The 18,970-nt window shown below is 36.5% G+C and overlaps 1 protein-coding gene and 2 long non-coding RNA genes across 6 annotated transcripts in view; 1 reads left to right on the top strand and 2 right to left on the bottom strand.

Annotated features, from left to right (window-relative positions):
* The window catches only part of LOC122234679, an 18,546-nt gene extending 11,616 nt beyond the window's left edge, over window positions 1–6,930 (bottom strand). The window contains exon 1 of the long non-coding RNA XR_006212579.1: window positions 6,892–6,930. This is a non-coding gene — a long non-coding RNA (uncharacterized LOC122234679). The remainder of the gene's footprint in view (window positions 1–6,891) is intronic.
* The window catches only part of AHCYL2 (adenosylhomocysteinase like 2), a 165,145-nt gene that overhangs the window by 134,211 nt on the left and 11,964 nt on the right, over window positions 1–18,970 (bottom strand). The window lies entirely within an intron of this gene.
* LOC122234677 lies at window positions 3,093–18,970 on the top strand. Its single transcript, XR_006212577.1, has 2 exons — window positions 3,093–3,382; window positions 18,683–18,970. It is a non-coding gene; the product is annotated as an uncharacterized LOC122234677 (long non-coding RNA).

The raw sequence follows: 18,970 nt of genomic DNA, 5'->3' as shown, positions 1-18,970 counted from the left end.
AATATAGAGTCTTTTTTCAGCAAAGTTGGATACAAAAAGATGATACAGACCTTTTAACATACATTATGTTCAAAGATGCTACAGAAAATCAAACCTATTCCACTCTTATTTTGCTTCTATATTTCTTTTTCAAGAATAATCTTCCAGATTGGAAAGAGCAGAACACACATGTTTAAGAGGAAACTGAAGTCTGAGACAGAAGAAAAAATAATAAAAGAGCATCCAGTAACTTTTTAGTACATTCAAATCTCTAGAACCAGATAAATTATAGCCTAAAACACTGAGATCTCCATGATAGCTCATGGAAAATAGAAAAGAAGCTAGAAGACTAGAAACAAAATTCTATTTCAATTTCCTCAATTTCAAAGGAAAAAAGAGAGAGACTAAATTCTCAGAAATACAGATTAAGAGTTTACCAAAGAGTCCCAGCAAAATTCTATGCCAGATTTTTGCAGGGTAGGGAAGGGGTATAGATAGCACCAGAAACCAGAATTGGCTCAATAAGAAAAAAAATCAGGCTGACCTAATTTTATTTTTGGCAAAATTACTAGACTGAAAGATAAGATAAATAACATAGAGTAGGTCAAATACATCTTGTTGAAATCAAGATAAGATTTCTCATGCTAGTCAGGTAATGGTTTTAAAATTGGTTAAACAACCATCCTCACATTATTAATCAATGGCTTAATATCAATCTGGATGGAAGGCTCTAATGTTAGCAAGGCTCTTTATTTGGCCTTGCTGTGGTACATGTTTATCAACACGCTGAAGATTTAAGAGGTAGTTTATATATTTTGCTAGTAATATAAAGCTAGGAAGATTAGATAATGCCATGAAAGACACAATCAACAAAATAAAAAATATCTGAAGAGATAAAAACAACGGACTGAAAATACAAAACGAAATTTATGAAGGATAAATGTAAATATAGTTATTTAAAAAAAAGTATAATGCTGGTAAGAAATTAATTTTAACATTAGTTGATCATTACTTGAGAATTTAGTTGTGTTAAATAACAAAAATTCAAGATCAATAAAGATCAAATTGGCTTTATTTAACAATTCATGAATTAAGCAGTATCCCATCTAGCAAATAGAAAGAAGCTCCAAAGAGCTACAGAAAAGGAAAAGTTTTCAGAGGCTGAGAAGGAATGGGAAAAGGAAGTCATTAGTGAAAAAATTATTTCTGGCAAGGTCACCTTCCTTTGGAGAAAATCAGGGTCTATGAAGCAGGATAACCCTACTGGTGCTGGCTAGGAAATTCCAGACTGACCAGTTAAGATTACATTCCTAGGGAAGGTCAAAACTGCAATTAAGTTAAATATTAATTAAATCTTGGTTTGGTGAGGTGGGCCTAGTACAAGTGACTCCATTTTGGACCTGTTGTTACTTTTTAACAATTGAGTGTTAATTCAAGATGAGCCTTCATTATGAGGTTTCAGCTTAAAAAGCCTACACAAACTTAATTAATAAAATAACAGTACAGTGACCTGTACAAAGAAGAAAACTGCAACAGGTCAAGCAACATCCTAGAATCATGATTCAGTATATGACCTCTTACAGGTGACACTAACCATATATAATAGATCTGGAAAAGGATAACCAGGAAGGTGGTAACAAGGCTGGCAAACTAAATCATATGAAGAATGACCAAGAGAATCAGGAATGATTTCCACAGAGAAGCTCTGATGCAGGAAAAGGAACATTTAGAGCTGTTTCCAAGTATTTGAACGACTATTAAAGGGTAGGAATTATTCTTTTACATATTTTAAACTTATTCACCATGCACACAGTTTCAAGCTTTTCATATAATAAATGCTCAGATATTTGAACTTCAAGATCAACTTACCTGTTGATGGATGGCTAAGCCAACAAAGACAGTTGTTATAAAAGGGTATCTGAGCTGATCTGAATGACAACTCAACAAAATGGTAAGGTTGGAGGAAGAAGACTTAAAAATCAAAATAACAATATTTTTTTCTTTCTTTAAAATTTTTTTTTAATGTTTATTTATTTTTTAGAGAGAGGGAGAAAGACAGTGTGAGCAGGGGAGGAGCAGAGAGAGAGGGAGACACAGAATCCTGAGCAGGCTCCAGGCTTTGAGCTGTCACCACAAAGCCCAACGCAGGGCTCAAACCCACGAACCATGAGATCATGACCTGAGCCGAAGTTGGACACTCCACTGACTGAGCCACCCAGGAGCCCCGAACTAATAATATGTTTTAAAAGCCTTAACTGAAAGAAGCTACGGAGGATATGTGAGACATATTACCCTAAATTTTAGAATTTACCTTACATCAGATGATATCCTTGATCATACCACTAGTTCTATTTTATTCCGTTTGTAAATATTTCCCCATAATGGAAAGAGTCCTTGTTTTCACTCTTTACAAAGTGAAAACCGAGGCTGATGGAAGCTATTTGCTCAGCACCAACAGCATAACAATGGTTAACCTTCAATAAGAAACCCAAGCTTTTCACTCACAAGTTTTGTTAAAACCACTGGACTCATCAGGGAGGCAGTAAACAAGTATAGTACTTAATTTAGCAACTCAACCCCAGTTTGGTCATAATTTTGGTTTCACTTTTGTTACTCCCCTCATCATCCAATCTCTAAATCCACAAAGAGTAAGCCTGCATTAAAACTCCAAACATATAAGAATTTTTTTTCTTAAAGCCTAAAGGCTAAAACAAAAAAATTAAGATTTGAAACCGAGGATTTGTCTCTTTTATACGGCTTAAGTTGTAGCCTTGGCATTACCAGTTCTATCATAAGCCAAATCTTGGCCACAGGGTCTGTTAGGTATACACCACACTGTTTCTCCGGAAACTTAAGTGGCTTCCTTTGTGCATCAGAGATTTGGGGCAGAGCTGCTGCAATGTTAGAGGCAGAAGGCAATGAGAAAAAGGCAATGTTAGCAAAGGAAAAAGAGGTCTTCACGTGTATGAAGAGCATAAGCACATCATTTTGAGATTCATTTTGCTTTATATACTTATTAAAACATGGTATTAGCTTCTCAGAAAACTCAAAAAGGCTAGAATGGCACAGAACTTGATCTGATGGTGTCTGAGGAGCAGCTACACCAGGATTTTAAAATAGCAAAATGCTAGTCCGCTCTACTTGAAAAGCTAAAAGGAATGCCCTAACAAGTGCCCACGCTCTCAACTTCCTTCCCAAGAAGGCTCATTTACATTATAATGGTTGCCAAGGTTACTTTAATTCCATCACAGCTCCTTTCTCTAGTTGCTAATCTGGAGCACCGGACTGGGTGGTACACATTAACAACCAAAATCTCAATTAAGGCTAACCCCAAACTCAGGCTACTCAAAAGTTCGTGACCTACAAAAAGAAGAGTAGTTCTAGCAACAAAAATTGCAAACAGGTAGGGGGTGTTGTTTCTTATATGATATTCTACCCAAGATCTTACTGCTACCTCAGGGAACTCTCTAGGAGTCAGTACTTTTATCTGTCCTAAGCAGAGATTCTTAGGAAAAGCAAGATAAATAACATAAGTTTTATATAGGGTAATGGATCAAACTAGTCAGTTCTTTATTCCAAGTATTTTTTCCCTTCCTTTAATTAAAAAAAAAAAAAAAAGCCATTATCTAAGAGGACACTGAAAAATATCTCATATGACTCATCACTAAGTATCAGTATCATCTTCTAAGAATGACAACATATAGTGCTGGTAATATACGTAGTATCTAAATGAGATATAAACAATGAGGCTAGTATATTCTGTATTTAAGTAACAACCAAACAGAACATATAGTAACAGAAAAAGTGAAGAGGAAATAAAGGCTAAAAAAAGAGGAAGATTTCAGAAACGTGAACCCCAAACATTCACTTTAAGTATAGCTAGATTAACAACAAAAATGTTCCAACGATAATTTATTATCAGAAAATATTATCCTGGGGCCCCTGGGTGGCTCAGTTGGTTAAGCGTCTAACTTTGGCTCTGGTCACGCACGATCTCACAGCTCGAGTTCAAGCCCCGCATCAGGCTCTGTGTTGACAGCTCAGAGCCTGTAGCCTGCCTCGGATTCTGTGTCTCCCTCTCTCTCTGCCTCTCCCCAGCCTACACTCTGTCTCTCTCTCTCTCCCCCTCTCAAAAATAAATAAACATTTAAAAAGAAAAGAAAAGAAAAAGAAAAAGAAAGAGAGAGAAAGAAAAGAAAAGAAAAGAAAAGAAAAGAAAAGAAAAGAAAAGAAAAGAAAAGAAAAGAAAGAATTATTCCCAAAGGTAATAACAATGGGAGACACAGGGTAGTGGTCTGTAGATATCCTCCTAGTCAACTAGTAGATGCTTCGAACATCACTTCACTAGAGAAATGAAGTTTTACATTTTACACTTACATATTTTTATTTTATTTATTCTCCTTTATCCCACTCCCATTAGCCCTCAATTTAGGCAGTCACTGTAATATATTTACGTGTTCACATGTTTTCTTACAAACTATGCAGTGTTTTACTTAATGCATTTTTTAATTTATATAAATGCTATTGTGTTACATATGCCAGTCTGTTTCTTTGTTTTATTCAGCATCATGTTTTTAAGAGACATCACATTGCCTGTGCACATGTAGTCCACTGCTTCAAATTGCTAGATAATTCTTAGTGGTAGAAATCTATCCTAATTTACCCATCATTGGGGAAAGAGAAGGACAACAAGTATATTTTCCATAAACATATAACACCGTAATGAACAACCAGTTATGTACTGTGTGAGAATTTCTTTCAGATATACACCTAGGGAAAGAGCTTCTGGATCATGGAGTACACATAATGTATAATCTGATTACTTCCTTCCAAAATGGCTAGACCAATCTATACTTCCACTAACACAGAACTAGCATAACTAGCAGCTACAATGGACCAGGCACTGGACTAGGCACTCTAGATTTTTTTTCTCCTATACCACCTCATCCTCCTCAGCTGAGTCTTTGCCCCTTTGCTTTTCAGATCAGTTGTTGCCACATCCAGAAATATGAAGGCAAAGGGGCACCTGGGTGGCTCAGCTGGTTGAATGTCTTGACTATTTCAGCTCAGGTTATGATCCCAAGGTTGTAGGGTCAAGCCCCGTTTTGGGCTCTGTGGAGTGTGTTTAAGATTCAGTCTGTGTCTGTCTGTCTGTCTCTCTCTCCCCCTCTGCCCCTCTCCCCTGCTCATACTCTCCTCTCTCCCTGTTCTCCCTCTGCCCCTCTCATGCTCACACTCTCTAAAAAAAAATAATTAATTAAAAAAAAAAAAAAAGAAACGTGAAGGCAAGGACTCTCTCCCTTGGTTCCCCCCCCACCCCATCATCAGTCAAGTTCCCTATTCTACTCCCAACGCCAGGAGCTGCCAAGGTCTCCACTAACCATGAAGCTTATGAAAAAAAAATCAAACACCAAGCGCTATTTTTAAGAGGTCTGATTCTTTAAAAGTCATTAATTGAGGTCAGTCTGTTACAGAGAACACTAAGAAATTCCTTTCATATACATTTCAGAGCCATTCCTATTTTTCCTATTTTTCCTATTTTTCTCCTTTTAGGAGGTCTTGGAGGAATAGCTCCATCTCTTTGGAACCCTTTTCTTCATACATAAAGTAAGAGGAGCTGGATTACAATCAGTGTTTTCAATCTATACTCTGGAACCTGAGGGGTTCCTCTGAGGTGGCTCAAGAAGATCACCTCAAGGGGAGCCTGGGTGGCTCAGACATTTAAGCCTCCGACTTCGGCTCAGGTCACGATCTCACAGCTTGTCGGTTTGAGCCCCGCATCGGGCTCTGCGCTGACAGCTCAGAGCCTGGAGCCTGCTTGGGATTCTGTGTCTCCCTTGCTCTCTGCCCCTCCCCTGCTCGCACTGTCTCTCTCTCTCTCAAAAATAAACATTAAAAGAAAAAAAAAAAAAAAAAGAGGATCATCTCAAGATAAAGGGGGGGGTGGTTACCTATGCCTCTTCTATTAGAATAGCACAATAAAAACACCTTTTTAAAGTTTATTTATTTATTTTGAGAGATAGAAAGAACAAGCTGGAGAGGAGCTGAGAGAGAGGGAGAGGATCCGAAGAAGGCTCTGTGCTGAGAGCAGACAGCCTGATGCAAGTCTCGAACTCACAAACTACAAGATCATGACCTGAGCCAAAGACCTGTGATTAACCAACTGAAGCCACCCAAGCGCCCCTAAAATGTTTTAAATCTATAAATTTTGTTTTCTACTAAGACTCAGTTTGGAGAATCAGTTCTATTTCAGAAAAAGTTTATTCACACTACTAGTTTAGAGTGTGAACTAGTATAACTTCTATTGCATTTGGCAATATTTATAAAATAAGAAATGTATACCTACCTTTTAAACCAGAAATTTCACTTGTAAGAATTTATTCTACAGATATTCACATATGTATTCAACACATATATACAAAGATATTCATTATGGCACTGTTTCTAAGGGCAAAATATTGAAAACAACTATAAATAGCAAATTGGCTACATAAATTATGGTACATTCATACAATGGAATATAATATAGACTTTAAAAACAACAAAGCAGCTCCAAGGTATATTAAGTGGGAAAAAAGCAAGATACAGAGTGCTGTATGTAGTATACTACCTTTTCTATACCTTTAAAGGATATATACAGTTGTACATAGCTTTCATATGACAAGGTGGATGTATCTACATAGGATGGTGTATTAAATTTAGTATTGGCACCGCCTCCTCCTGTAGAATAAACTTCCTTCTAACTGGATCTCACCTTTTTTTTTTTTAATGTATCAACTTCCCTTGAGTTCATCAAGCCAGGTCTAGCAAATAAATTGCCTTATCTCAAGGACTGTTAGAAAAAATAATATATTCATGTAAATAACAGATGACAGTATCTATGCAGCTCAAAATGTATTACTTTTTACTTACTTTTGAACTGCACTTTTCAACAGATAGCCACTAGCCACATGTAGCTGATGGATACTTGAAATGTGGCTAGTCCAAAATCAAATGTGCTGCCAAAACATAACATAATAAATTTTGAAGACTACATCTAAAAAAGGGCAAAATATCTCAGTTTTTATATTGATTACATATTGCAATTATAACATTTTGGATTTGTTGGGTTACATACAATATGTTGTTAAAATTAATTTTACTTCTTTTTACTTTTAAAAGTGTGACTACTATGGGGCATGCCTGGCTGGCTCAGTTGGTAGAGCATGTGACTCTAGATCTCAGGGTCATGAGTTTGAGCCCCACATTGGGCGTGGAGCCTACTTAAAAATCAATTAACTAACTAATTAAAATGTGACTACTAGAAAATTTAATTCTACACTGTCTGATTAATTCTGAGACCCTGCTCATACTCCACAAAAAACTACTTTAAATTTTCACCATTTTACTCACCTTTTTTAAAAGTTTGTGTGGGTTTTTTAATCTTCTTTTTTTAATGTTTATTTATTTTTGAAAGAGAGAGAGGCAGAGAAAGAGTGGGAGACAGATGATCCAAAGTGGGGTCCACACTGACAGCAGAAAGCCCAATGTGGAGCTCGAATTAACGAACTGTGAGATAATGACCTGAGCTGAAGTCAGTTAGCTAACTAAGCCACCCAAGTGCCTCTACGATTTTATTCCAACTTCTGAACTCTTTCTCTCTTCCCCTCCTTAGCCTATGACCTAGCTCAGAGAAAACAGAAGAGTAGCTATAACGTTGCCTTCAAATCTCTGTACAAAATTAGATCTTTGAAATAAGGCTCTTAGAGAACATTGTTTTGGCCAGGTTAAATAAAAAGTGACCGAGGACTTAATGAAGATTGATCGTTTTACAGTAGTATGGTACAACAGAGACCAGGATAAGAAAATTAAAACACTTGGGCTCTAGTTTCAACAAAATTGATATTTCTTTGAAAAATATTATCAATGTACCAATCAAGTACAAAATAATTAAATGTAAAGTATCTGGTTTTTGTTTGTGTGTATGGGGGGGGAGTAAAGTTTATTTATTTATTTATTTTGAGAGAGAGTGAGAGAGAGAGAGGGAAAGAAAGAAAGAAAGAAAGAAAGAAAGAAAGAAAGAAAGAAAGAATAGGGAAGGGGCAGAGAGAAAGGGGGGAGAGAGAGAATCCCAAGCAGGCTCTGCACTGTCAGCACAGAGCCCAATACAGGGCTTAATCCCTTGAACTGGAAGATCATGACCTGAGCCGAAATCAAGAGTCAGATGCTTAACCATCAACTGAGCCACCTGGGTGCCCCTAAAGTATCTAGTATTTTTAATCATAGTTTAAGGAAAAAAAAAAGTAATAGCATCCCTGAAATTAACATGTTATGTTAAGAAGTCACTTAGTATATTTCAAACTCTATTCCAGTACCAAATAAAATGATGGATTTAACTGGATTAAAAAATATAAAGAGCTATACGAAGGTAAAATTATATTATTATAGGATAATATAATAATAATTATATATAATATTAATAATAATAATAATTATAGGATAATAATGTAATTTACCAACATTTTCTTCTTCCTATTAACGGTGCTTTGTGTCCAAGTATATCTCATTTGACCCCCTACAATCGTTCTAAGAATAGCTATCATTATGACTAGGACCTTCATAATAATTTCCAAAGCTATTTCTTGACTCCCTCCTTCAATTTCCACTGGGACACCAGCTTTATCTGTAAGACACCATCATTTAGATGTTATACTAACATTTCAAACATAAGGTAAAAAATGAAACTTGACTTCGTCTTCTGTAATACTTTTTAACGAAGTGCTCATATTATGATTCAGTCAAATAAGCATTTGTTTGAAGTATTATAGAACAAGAACTCAAGTTCAGTTTTTTACCTTGTGTTTGATTTGACTAAATCATAACACTTTACTAAAAAAGATACAACTATAAGTTAAGTTTGTTTCTTGTTTTTCTAATTCCGACTTTTTACTTGAAAATTCATGAAACATAAAGACCTAAATAAGTATATTTTGAAACACTTGCATTCTAATTTCTACTAAAGAAAATTTCTGTACTATAATCTTATAATTCAGGAAGTATTTATATTTACAGATACAGAGACCAAAATGCTCTCTTGGCAAAATGCAGCATTTGGATTTTGCATTTATAGTTGCCTGCTCTGGAGCTTTGGACAAACACTAAGTAGAGTGCTTAATGACATTTAACAAACATTAATTGAATTTCATTTTATTTGGCCTTTCCATTAGTAAACTATAATTGCTTACCACAGTGCTATTGTAAGAACTAATTCAAATTTATAAGTGCTCTAAAGAGAGTATTCTTTGATACTGCTCTACATCTTGGCAAGGTCCCAACCTTCCTAGGGTGCCCTTCCTTTTTTCCCCAAGATAGGGACAGAGGCTTCAAGAGTCTAACTGTGAACCCCAAAATACTCATTGTCCTCGCTCCCTTTAAGCCAACAGCCCTCTTGCCGAGCATCTCAATCTTTGAGTACAAATACGTATCTACCATGATCTCTGCTACATATTTAAGGAAACAATTCTGGAGAAAAAAAAAAGTAAATAAAACTATAAAATCTACAAAGTAGGTTTTCAGCCTAAGGAGTCTTAACTGGTTTAACCTGATGCTCCTGTATAAAACCAGTGTTGCTTTAGAATTGCCAAGTATCATCACGTCAGTGTATACTACCCACTGTTGTTGCTATTGTCTAGCCAGAGAGTCTGAAAACTCTTGGGCTCTTTCCAAAGGCTTAATCACTAGTGTCATCTGACAGAGAATCTAACCAAGAATATTACATACAAGAGCTGAAAATACTTAAGCTTTCGTGTGTGTGACTGCATCAGGAGTTACATTCATTCAAGGGACAGAGGTACTTGAGCTGGTAAGGGGAGAGAAGTATGTTACAAATCAATGGTTCACAATGGGGTTCAGCTCTATTATCACAAACATTTATTAAGCACCTATCATGTGCTAGCATTAAATTGTGAAAATCCACCAAAAGCAAGCCAAATACCTAATGAACAAAAAGTGGGTCCACTAACCAACAGAAGAATTTTAAAGACATTACCCTGATGGAAGTGGTAAAAAAATGAATCAATTTCTGGAATACCCAAAAGACCCTTCATAAAGACCATAAAACTGATAAATAACTATGATAATTCAGAAGGTGGAAAAGAAAAAGAATCTAGAATTAGCTATGTACATTAATGGGTATACTCAAACTGGAAATAATTACTTTTGGATATCATCATTATCAAGCTATGTGATTTACCATCATTATTGATGAGGTTTAGAACACACTGACCCAAAATATGGCACCTTGACATAATGAATATTAAGGCCTTGCTAAATTTCCCCAGCTTATTACCCTTAGCTCAGACCCTTTTGTCTTAGAACATTTTGCCACAACTTTCCACTCTTCATAAAAATTAACACAAAAACATTCACGTTTAACCATTTCTTTGGTTTTTCATTTCTTTATGAAGGCTCTCATCTCATGTAAAACTTGTATTAAATAAATAACCCTGTGTACTTTGCTCTTATTAATCTGTCTTTTGTCAGTCCAATTTACAGGGTCCCAGCCAGAAAGCCAAGGAGGATAGTAGAAAAAGGACTTTTTTCTGTTTTAGTTTATTTTAGTTTTAGTGACTGTGAAGGAACAGCTGGGACACCCCACAAGCCCTGTAGACTATAGCTAAAAATACTCCAGCAACTGACAAAGGCCAGCAAAAGGTAAGAATTCTTACCAAAGTCAGTCTCCTGGATTTGGGGGTTTTGTCGGTTCAGGAGAAGATGGTGAACTTCTCCTTGTACCTTCTTTTCCAAATTCAGATTAGCAGGAGAAAAACATTTGTAAGAATTAGCTCTTTGGATTGTAACTGTCATGAATTTGCTTTCGGATACCCATTAGTTAGTTATCCTTAGCCTTCCAGAAAAAGTCATTGTTTTCCTGTATCTTTGTCTTTCGTGTCCTTTGTCATAAGGAGGTTCTTAACAAAAATGCTTAGGCCATCTTTGGCAGTAACACTGGCTCTTAAAGGGGTCTGCATCTTTTGCATCCTCTTTGGGGATGCCTTTTGCGTCCATAGTTATGCCATAAAAAGGCTTGCTGGTTTGGAGTCACACTGAAATAGGTATACCTTTGAAGATTTGGACTTCTATCTACAAGAATTTCTAGGGGCACCTGGCTATCTCAGTTGATAGAGTATGCGACTCTTGATATCAGGGTCATGAGCTAAAGCATGCATGAATGCATGCATGAATGAATACATGAATGAATGAATGAATGAATATATAAATATATATATTTATAAATATATATATTTATATATATATAAAATCCTTTAAAGCAGTTCTACTGAAGTTGGCCTAAAGACAAGTAAGTGCTTATATAAATTAAGTATCCCTAAAACTCTCAGAAATATACAGAAATTAATCCAAATGTTCTTTTTAAGTTCACATGATATAGAGTAATCTTTGGTTTAAAAAAAAAAAAAAGTCTTGTTTAAAATTTTGGTTCCATATGGGGCAGCTGGGTGGCTCAGTCGGTTAAGTGTTCGACTTCAGCTCAGGTCATGATCTCGCGGTTCGTGAGTTCAAGCCCCGAGTCGGCCTTTGTGCTGACAGCTCAGAGCCTGAAGCCTGTTTCAGATTCTCTGTCTCCCTTTCTCTCTGTCCCCGCCGCCCCTCACGCTCTCTCTCTCTCCTTCAAAAATAAATAAACATTAAAAAAAACACTTTTTAAAATAAATAAATAAATAAAAGTTTGGTTCCATGTTCATGGACTTTAAGTCCCAATAGCACTTAAATGGGAATTCTCCCAAAATGACTTATAGATTTGACATAATCCTTACCAAAATCTTGACAAGCTTATCCTAAAATTTGTATGGAAATTTATTTATTTATTTGTTTGTTTGTTTATTTATTTGTTTATTTGTTTATTTATTTATTTTGGGGGGGTGGGGTGCAAGTGAGCAAGGGGCAAAGAGAGAGAGAGAGAATCCCAGGAGGGGCAGAGAGAAAGAGAAAGAGAGAAAGAGAACGAGAAAGAGGAAGAGAAAGAGAAAGAGAAAGAGAAAGAGAGAAAGAGAGAAAGAGAGAAAGAGAAAGAGAAGCAGGGCTCGTGTTAACCCAAAGTGGGGCTTGAGCTCACCCGATGTGGTACTCAAACTCGTGAACTGTGAGATCATACCTGAGCTGAAGGCTCAGCCACCCAGGCGCCCTGTATGGAAATTTAAAAAGGCCTAAGATAGTCAAAATTATTTTGAAAAAGAATAATAAAATAGGAGCATTTATATTATCCAATTTCAATGCTTACTCTAAAGCTACAATAATCAAGAGAGTATAGTATTGGCATCAAGATAAAGGAGCAGACCACTGGAACACAATACAACATCCAGAAATACACCCACATATCTACAGACAAATGATAAGCAACAATAGAGTCAAGCCAATTCAATAGGCAGAGAATAGTCTTTTCAAAAAAACAAAGTGCTAGGACAACCGGATATCTATACAAAGGAAAAAATATTAGGTCCATATCTTACCCCAGACACAAAAGTCAACCACAATAGATCACAGACCAAATATAAAATCTGAAACTATAAAACTGCCAGAAGAAAACATAGGAGAACATTTTGGTGAATCTGAACTAAAGATTTCTCAGACATGGGGCACCAGGGCAGCTTAGTTGGTTGAGAAGCCCTGACTCTTGATTTCAGCTCATGATCCCAGGGTCATGGGAGGGAGACCTATGTCAGGCTCTGCATTGAGCATGGAGCCTGCTTAATATTCCTCTCTCCCTCCCTCCCTCCTTCTCTCTCTCTCTCTCTCCCTCCCTCCCTCCCTCCTTCTGTCCCACTCCCCTGTTCATGTTCTCTCTCTAAAATAAAATAAAAAAAAAATAAAATTTCTTAGACATAACACCAAAAGTACAACCTATTTAAAAAGTAATATATTGGACTTTATCAAAATTAAAACCATTAGCTTTTCAAAATCCATCATTAGGAAAATGAAAAGACACGCTAGGAAAAAATATTTGCAAATCATGTATCTGAAAAAGGGCTTGTATTCGGGCTATGGAAAGAATTCTCACAATTCAGTTAAGAAGAAAACAACCCAATTTAAAGATGGACAAATGACATTTGCAACTACATGGATGGAACTGGAGGGTATTATGCTAAGTGAAATTAGTCAGAGAAAGACAAAAATCATATGACTTCACTCATATGAGGACTTTAAGAGACAAAACAGATGAACATAAGGGAAGGGAAACAAAAATAATATAAAAACAGGGAGGGGGACAAAACAGAAGAGACTCATAAATGTGGAGAACAAACTGAGGGTTACTGGAGGGGTTATGGGAGGGGGATGGGCTAAACGGGTAAGGGGCACTAAGGAATCTACTCCCGAAATCATTGTTGCACTATATGCTAACTAATTTGGATATAAATTAAAAAAAAAAAAAAAAAAAAGATCAAAAACAAACAAACAACAACAAAAAAAGATGGACAAATGATCTGAACAGACATTTCACCAAAGCAGATATACAGGGGTACCTAGGTGGCTCAGTCAGTTAAGCATCCAACTCTTGATTTTGGCTCAGGTCATGATCTCATGGTTTGTGAGTTGGAGCCCTGTGGTGGGCTCTGTGTTGATAGTGTGGAACCTGCTTGGGATTCTCTCTGTCTTCCACTCTCTTTGCCCTTCCCCCACTTGTGTTTTCTTTCTCTCTCTCTCTCTCTCTCTCTCTCTCTCTCCCCCTCCCTCCCCCCCAAAAAATAAATAAACTTAAAAAAAAATTTTAAAAAGAAGAAAATATACAAATTGCTAATAAACACAAGAAAAGATGCTCAACATCATCAGTCATGGCGAAACACAAATACTATATGATATAGTGCTATAATAACATAGCACTACATAACCACTAAAATGGTTACAATAAAAAAAAACAATACCAAGTGTTACAAGGATGTAGAGAAAATGAAATACTCATAAACTGCTGGTAGCATTGTAATATTGTATGATCACTTTGGAAAAGTTTGCCATTTTCTTAAAGAGTTAAACATAAACTTAACACATGACCCATCGATTTCACTTCTAGATATCTGTCCAAGAGAAACTAACACATACATCCATACAAAGACTTATCCATGTTCACAGCAGCATTCTTCAAAATAGCCAAAAGCTGAAAATAATCCAGAATCATCCATCAACTAGTAAAGTGATAAATAAAATGTTGTATATCTATACAATGGAATGCCATTTGGCAATAAAAAAGGAAAAACTATTGATACATGAATAAATTATTCAAAAATTATTACCCTAAGTGAAACAGCCAGACACAAAAGACACATATTGTATGATTCATTTATAGGAAACTTCCAGAAAAGGCAAATACATAAAGAAAGCAAATCAATGACTACCTGGAGAAGTTGGGAGCAGTGATTGACTGCAAATGGGCAAAAGGGACTTCTGGGGGAAACAGAACTATTCCTAAATTGGACCATGGTGTAATTTTAAAACTCTACCCGCTTCATACCCATTAGGATGGCTATTCTAATAAAGAAATAAACAAGTGTTGAGAATGTAGAAAAATTAGAATGCTTGTATGATGTTAGTAAAAATATAAAATGATGAGGGAGCCTGGCTGGCTCAGTCAGAAGAGCATGCAACTCTTGATCTTAGGGTTGTGAGTTCGAGCCCCATGTTGGGTATAGAGATTACTTAATATATAACTGCTCTGGAAAACAGTATGGCAGTTCCTCAAAAAATTAGAAATAGACTTATCATATGATCCAGCAATTTCATTTCTGGGCATATACCCAAAGAATTGAAAGCAGCAACTCAGGGCACCTGGGTGGCTCAGTCGGTTGAGTATCCTACTTCAGCTCAGGTTGGTGAGTTCGAGCTGCGCATCAGGCTCTGTGCTGACAGCTCTGAGACTAGAGCGTGTTTCGGATTCTGTGTCTCCCTCTCTATCTGCCCCTTCCCCATACGTGTTCTGTCTCTGTCTCAAAGATGAATAAACATTAAAAAAAATTGGAGAAAAAAAAAGCAGCAACTCAAACAGGTAGTTGTATACTCGTGTTTATAACAGCATTATGCACAACAGACAAAAGAAGCAACCCAAGTGTTCATCAATGAATGCACGGAAAAACAAAATGTTGTACATACATACACTGAAATATTACTCAATTTTAAAAAATAATGAAACTCTGACACATGCTACAACATGCATGGACTTTGAAGATAACAGGCTAAATGAAATTAGCCAGACACAAAAGGACAAAACTATCCAATTCCACTTGTACAAGGTACCTGGGGTAGTCAAATTCATAGAAACAAAGTAGAATAGTGATTGCTGGGGGCTGGGGAGATAGGAGAATGAGGAGTTTAAGGGGTATGATGAAGTTTCAATTCGGGAAGATTAAAAAAATGCTAGGAATGAGTGGTGGTGATAGTTCTACAGCAATGGGAATATACTTAGTAACTGCTGAACTATATACCTTAAAATGGTAAATTTTATGTTTTATATACAGTAAAACCTCAGACTGCAAGTAACTTATTCTGTGTTATGCAAGATGAGCAAACATTACTAATAAACTTTAACTTGATGAATGAGCGATATCTTGCAATAGAAGCAGTATGTGACACCAAACATCAGATGATCACAACTGAGCCAATGGTTCTTGAAATTAGCTTTGATACACAAGTGCTTTGGATTACAAGCATGTTTCTGGAATGAATTCTGCTCGCAAACCAAGGTTTTACTGTTTATTTTTTACCATAGTGGGGGGGAAAAAAAAAAAACTCTACAAATGTATTAACAGCCATTCAATTGTAATTTACAATGGGTAAACTTTATCTTATATAAATTTTACCTCAATAAAGGTGTTAAAAAGTTTTAAATACATTAGGAGGAACATATCCAAAGAAAGTAAGAGTTATTATAAATTTCTAGCAATTAAAAAAAAGTGTGATATTGGTAAAGAAATCAACGAAGAGACTAATGGAACATAATACACAACCCAGAAACAGAATGGACACAGAGGATGTGTGACAGTGAAAGTGGCATTTCATATCAGGATAGGGAAAAGTTTCTAAAACAAGAATCAAAAAGGACAAACTACATGGAGGAAAAAAATGATCGATTTTACATTACATATTTGAACTTAAAATTTTTTTTTCAATATTAACTTATTTGAGAGAGAGCATGCACACAAGCGGGAGAGGTGCAGAGAAAGAGGGGCACAGAGGATCTGAAGTGGCTCTGTGTGGACAGCAGAGAGGCTGACGCAGAGCCCGAACCCACCGACTGCAAGATCATGACCTGAGCCAAAGTCAGATGCTTAACTGACTGATCCACCCAGCACCTCTTAACTTTTTTTATATGTGTATTTTTAGGTTTATTTATTTATTTTGAGAAAGAGAAAAACAGAGAGAAAGCACACACAGTAGCATGAGAATGAGTGGGGTAAGGGGAAAAGAGAGAGAGACAGAGACAAAGAGAGAATATCCCAAGCAGGCTCCGAGCCCTGTCAGTGCAGAGCCCAATGCAGCGCAGGGCTTGAAACCACAAACTGTGAAATCATGACCTGAACTGAAATCAAGAGTCAGAAGCGTAACTTATTGAGGCACCCAGGAGCCCCTACATATTTTAACTTCTGTATAAAAGTCATATTAAGTAAAAAAGACAAGCCACAGACCTGAGGTTATTTGCAACACAATTATCTGATACAGGATTAGAACAAATATATATAAAGAACTTTTCTAAATCAGTAAGAAAACCAATGAGACCCCAAAAGAAAAATAGGAAAAGAGGGGCACCTGGGTGGCTCAATCGGCTACATTTCTGAGTCTTGATTTCAGCTCAGGTCATGATCCCAGGGTCTCATGGAGCAGAGCCTATTCAGGATTCTCTATCTCCTTCTCTCTCTGCCTCTCCCCCACTCACACTCTCTCGCTCTCTCAAAAATAAATAAACATTTTAAAAAAATAAGAAGAAAAATGAGAAAGGATATGTATGAATATAGACATTTCACAAATAAGGAAATCCAAATGGACTAGACATATTAAAAGATGCTCAGTCCCACTAATATCCAAGGAAATGTTAATTAAATGAGGTATCATTTCACAACTCTACCAGACTGACACAAGTTTAATATCTGACAATACCACATATTATTAAGGATTCAGAAAACAAGTATTAATAGAACCACTTTATTTTTTTTTTTTATTTTTTTTTTTTGAGAAAAAGAGAGCATGAACAAGGGAGGGGGAAAGAGAGAGGGAGACAACGAATTCAAAGCAGGCTCCAGGCTCTGAGCTGTCAGCACAGAGCCCAATGTGGGGCTTAAACTCATGGATTGCAAGGTCATGACCTAAACTGAAGTCAGACGCTTAACCACTTAACCGACTGAGCTATCCAGGTGCCCCGATGTTTATTTATTCTTGAGCAAGAGATAGAGCATGAGCGAAGGAGGGGCAGAGAGAGAGGAAGACACAGAATCCAAAGCAGGTTCCAGGCTCTGAGCTGTCAGCACAGAGCCTGATATGGGGCTCAAACCCACAAACAGTGAGATTATGATCTCAGCCCAAGTTGGACGCTTAACCGACTGAGTCATCCAGGTGCCCCCAAAAAAACACTTTAGAAAGCAATTTGGGAGAGTCTGGTAAAGTTGGTATACCTTAGGCAATTCTGCTTATGGGATATATACCCTAGAGAAACTATTATACATGGTAAGAAAACATGATTTAAGGATGTTCACCCCAGTTCAAAAAAAAAGAGAGAGAGAGAGAGAGAAAACATTAATAGGGAATGGGTAAACTGTGATACAGTCACACAATGAAGCACTACATAGGACTCAACTAGAAAATCTACATGTATTGGATTGGTTAAAACTCAAAATAAAGATGAGTGGAAAAAGTAGGTTGCAGAATAGTATCTACTCTATAGTACCACGTTATGTTAAGTTTATAAACACACAAAACAGTGCTATATATTATTGACATACAATTGATATTGATAATATACAGCAAAGCTGTTAAAACATGAAGGGTAATAATAAATAGCAAAGTTTAGACAGCATTTACCACTGTGATGGAGGAAGAGAAAAGAAAGGGAATAGAGGAGGGGTACAAAAGGCTCTACGATTTTATCTACAATGTTTTAGGTCTTTAAAAGTATTTACAGAAAATTTTGCAAAATTCTAACATTTGTTAAATTGGGCAGTGTTCAATCTTCTCGGTACTCTTCCATATGCTTGAAAAAAAATTTAACAGGCTTTTGGTCAAATGAAAACATGTACATGTACCAGACAGCAAGAGAAAAATATTTATCTTTTTGGAACCTACATTTGTAAAACTATTCTAGCAATGTCTCTCTGGTGCCTAACTCCCTTATTGTGATAGAAACTTTCAAGTATTTAGGCAGAAACATGCTGTACGTGTCAGAGTCTCCTTTTCCCTAACAAGATTCTTCTCACAGAATGCTGCCCAAGGAACTAAAAAATCTGGCTATGTTGATACCAGTCATCTCTTTTATCAACCAACACAATCAACGTGCCATCCTCTGCCAATATCAGCATAGTTTAAAAATCTTCTAACTTACAACTAAATTATCCCCCTGAGTCATCCTAAGTTTCATCACAGGCCTCATGCAAATCCATACTATGAATAAGACCAAAATTACACCTCTTTCTAGTTTTAACATAATTTTCCCTCTCTGCCCTACATTCTTCAGACCCACACACCCACAGAGGACTCAGTAGGAGTCCTCCATGTAGGTGCAGTATTTCTGGATCTTCCAATCCTGGGCAGATTCACGCATCGAGGAGTGTGTCCGTTAGTACCAAGAGGAACTGAACATGGAATTCTGCTCAACCAGCGACCCAGGATGCAAACTCCTGAGAGATAATAAGAGAATGACTTTTCCATCCAAGCATGATAAGTACATCAAACTGAAAATGATGCCCAGGAACAAGCAGTTCCAGAAACAGGAATTCAAATAAAAATGGCTTTGTAACATTCA

This window comes from Panthera tigris, chromosome A2 (assembly GCF_018350195.1).
Source record: "Panthera tigris isolate Pti1 chromosome A2, P.tigris_Pti1_mat1.1, whole genome shotgun sequence".
NCBI classification, from domain to species: domain Eukaryota; kingdom Metazoa; phylum Chordata; class Mammalia; order Carnivora; family Felidae; genus Panthera; species Panthera tigris.
The sequence above is the reverse complement of the archived record's forward strand: the minus strand, read 5'-3'. Positions and strand labels throughout refer to the sequence as shown.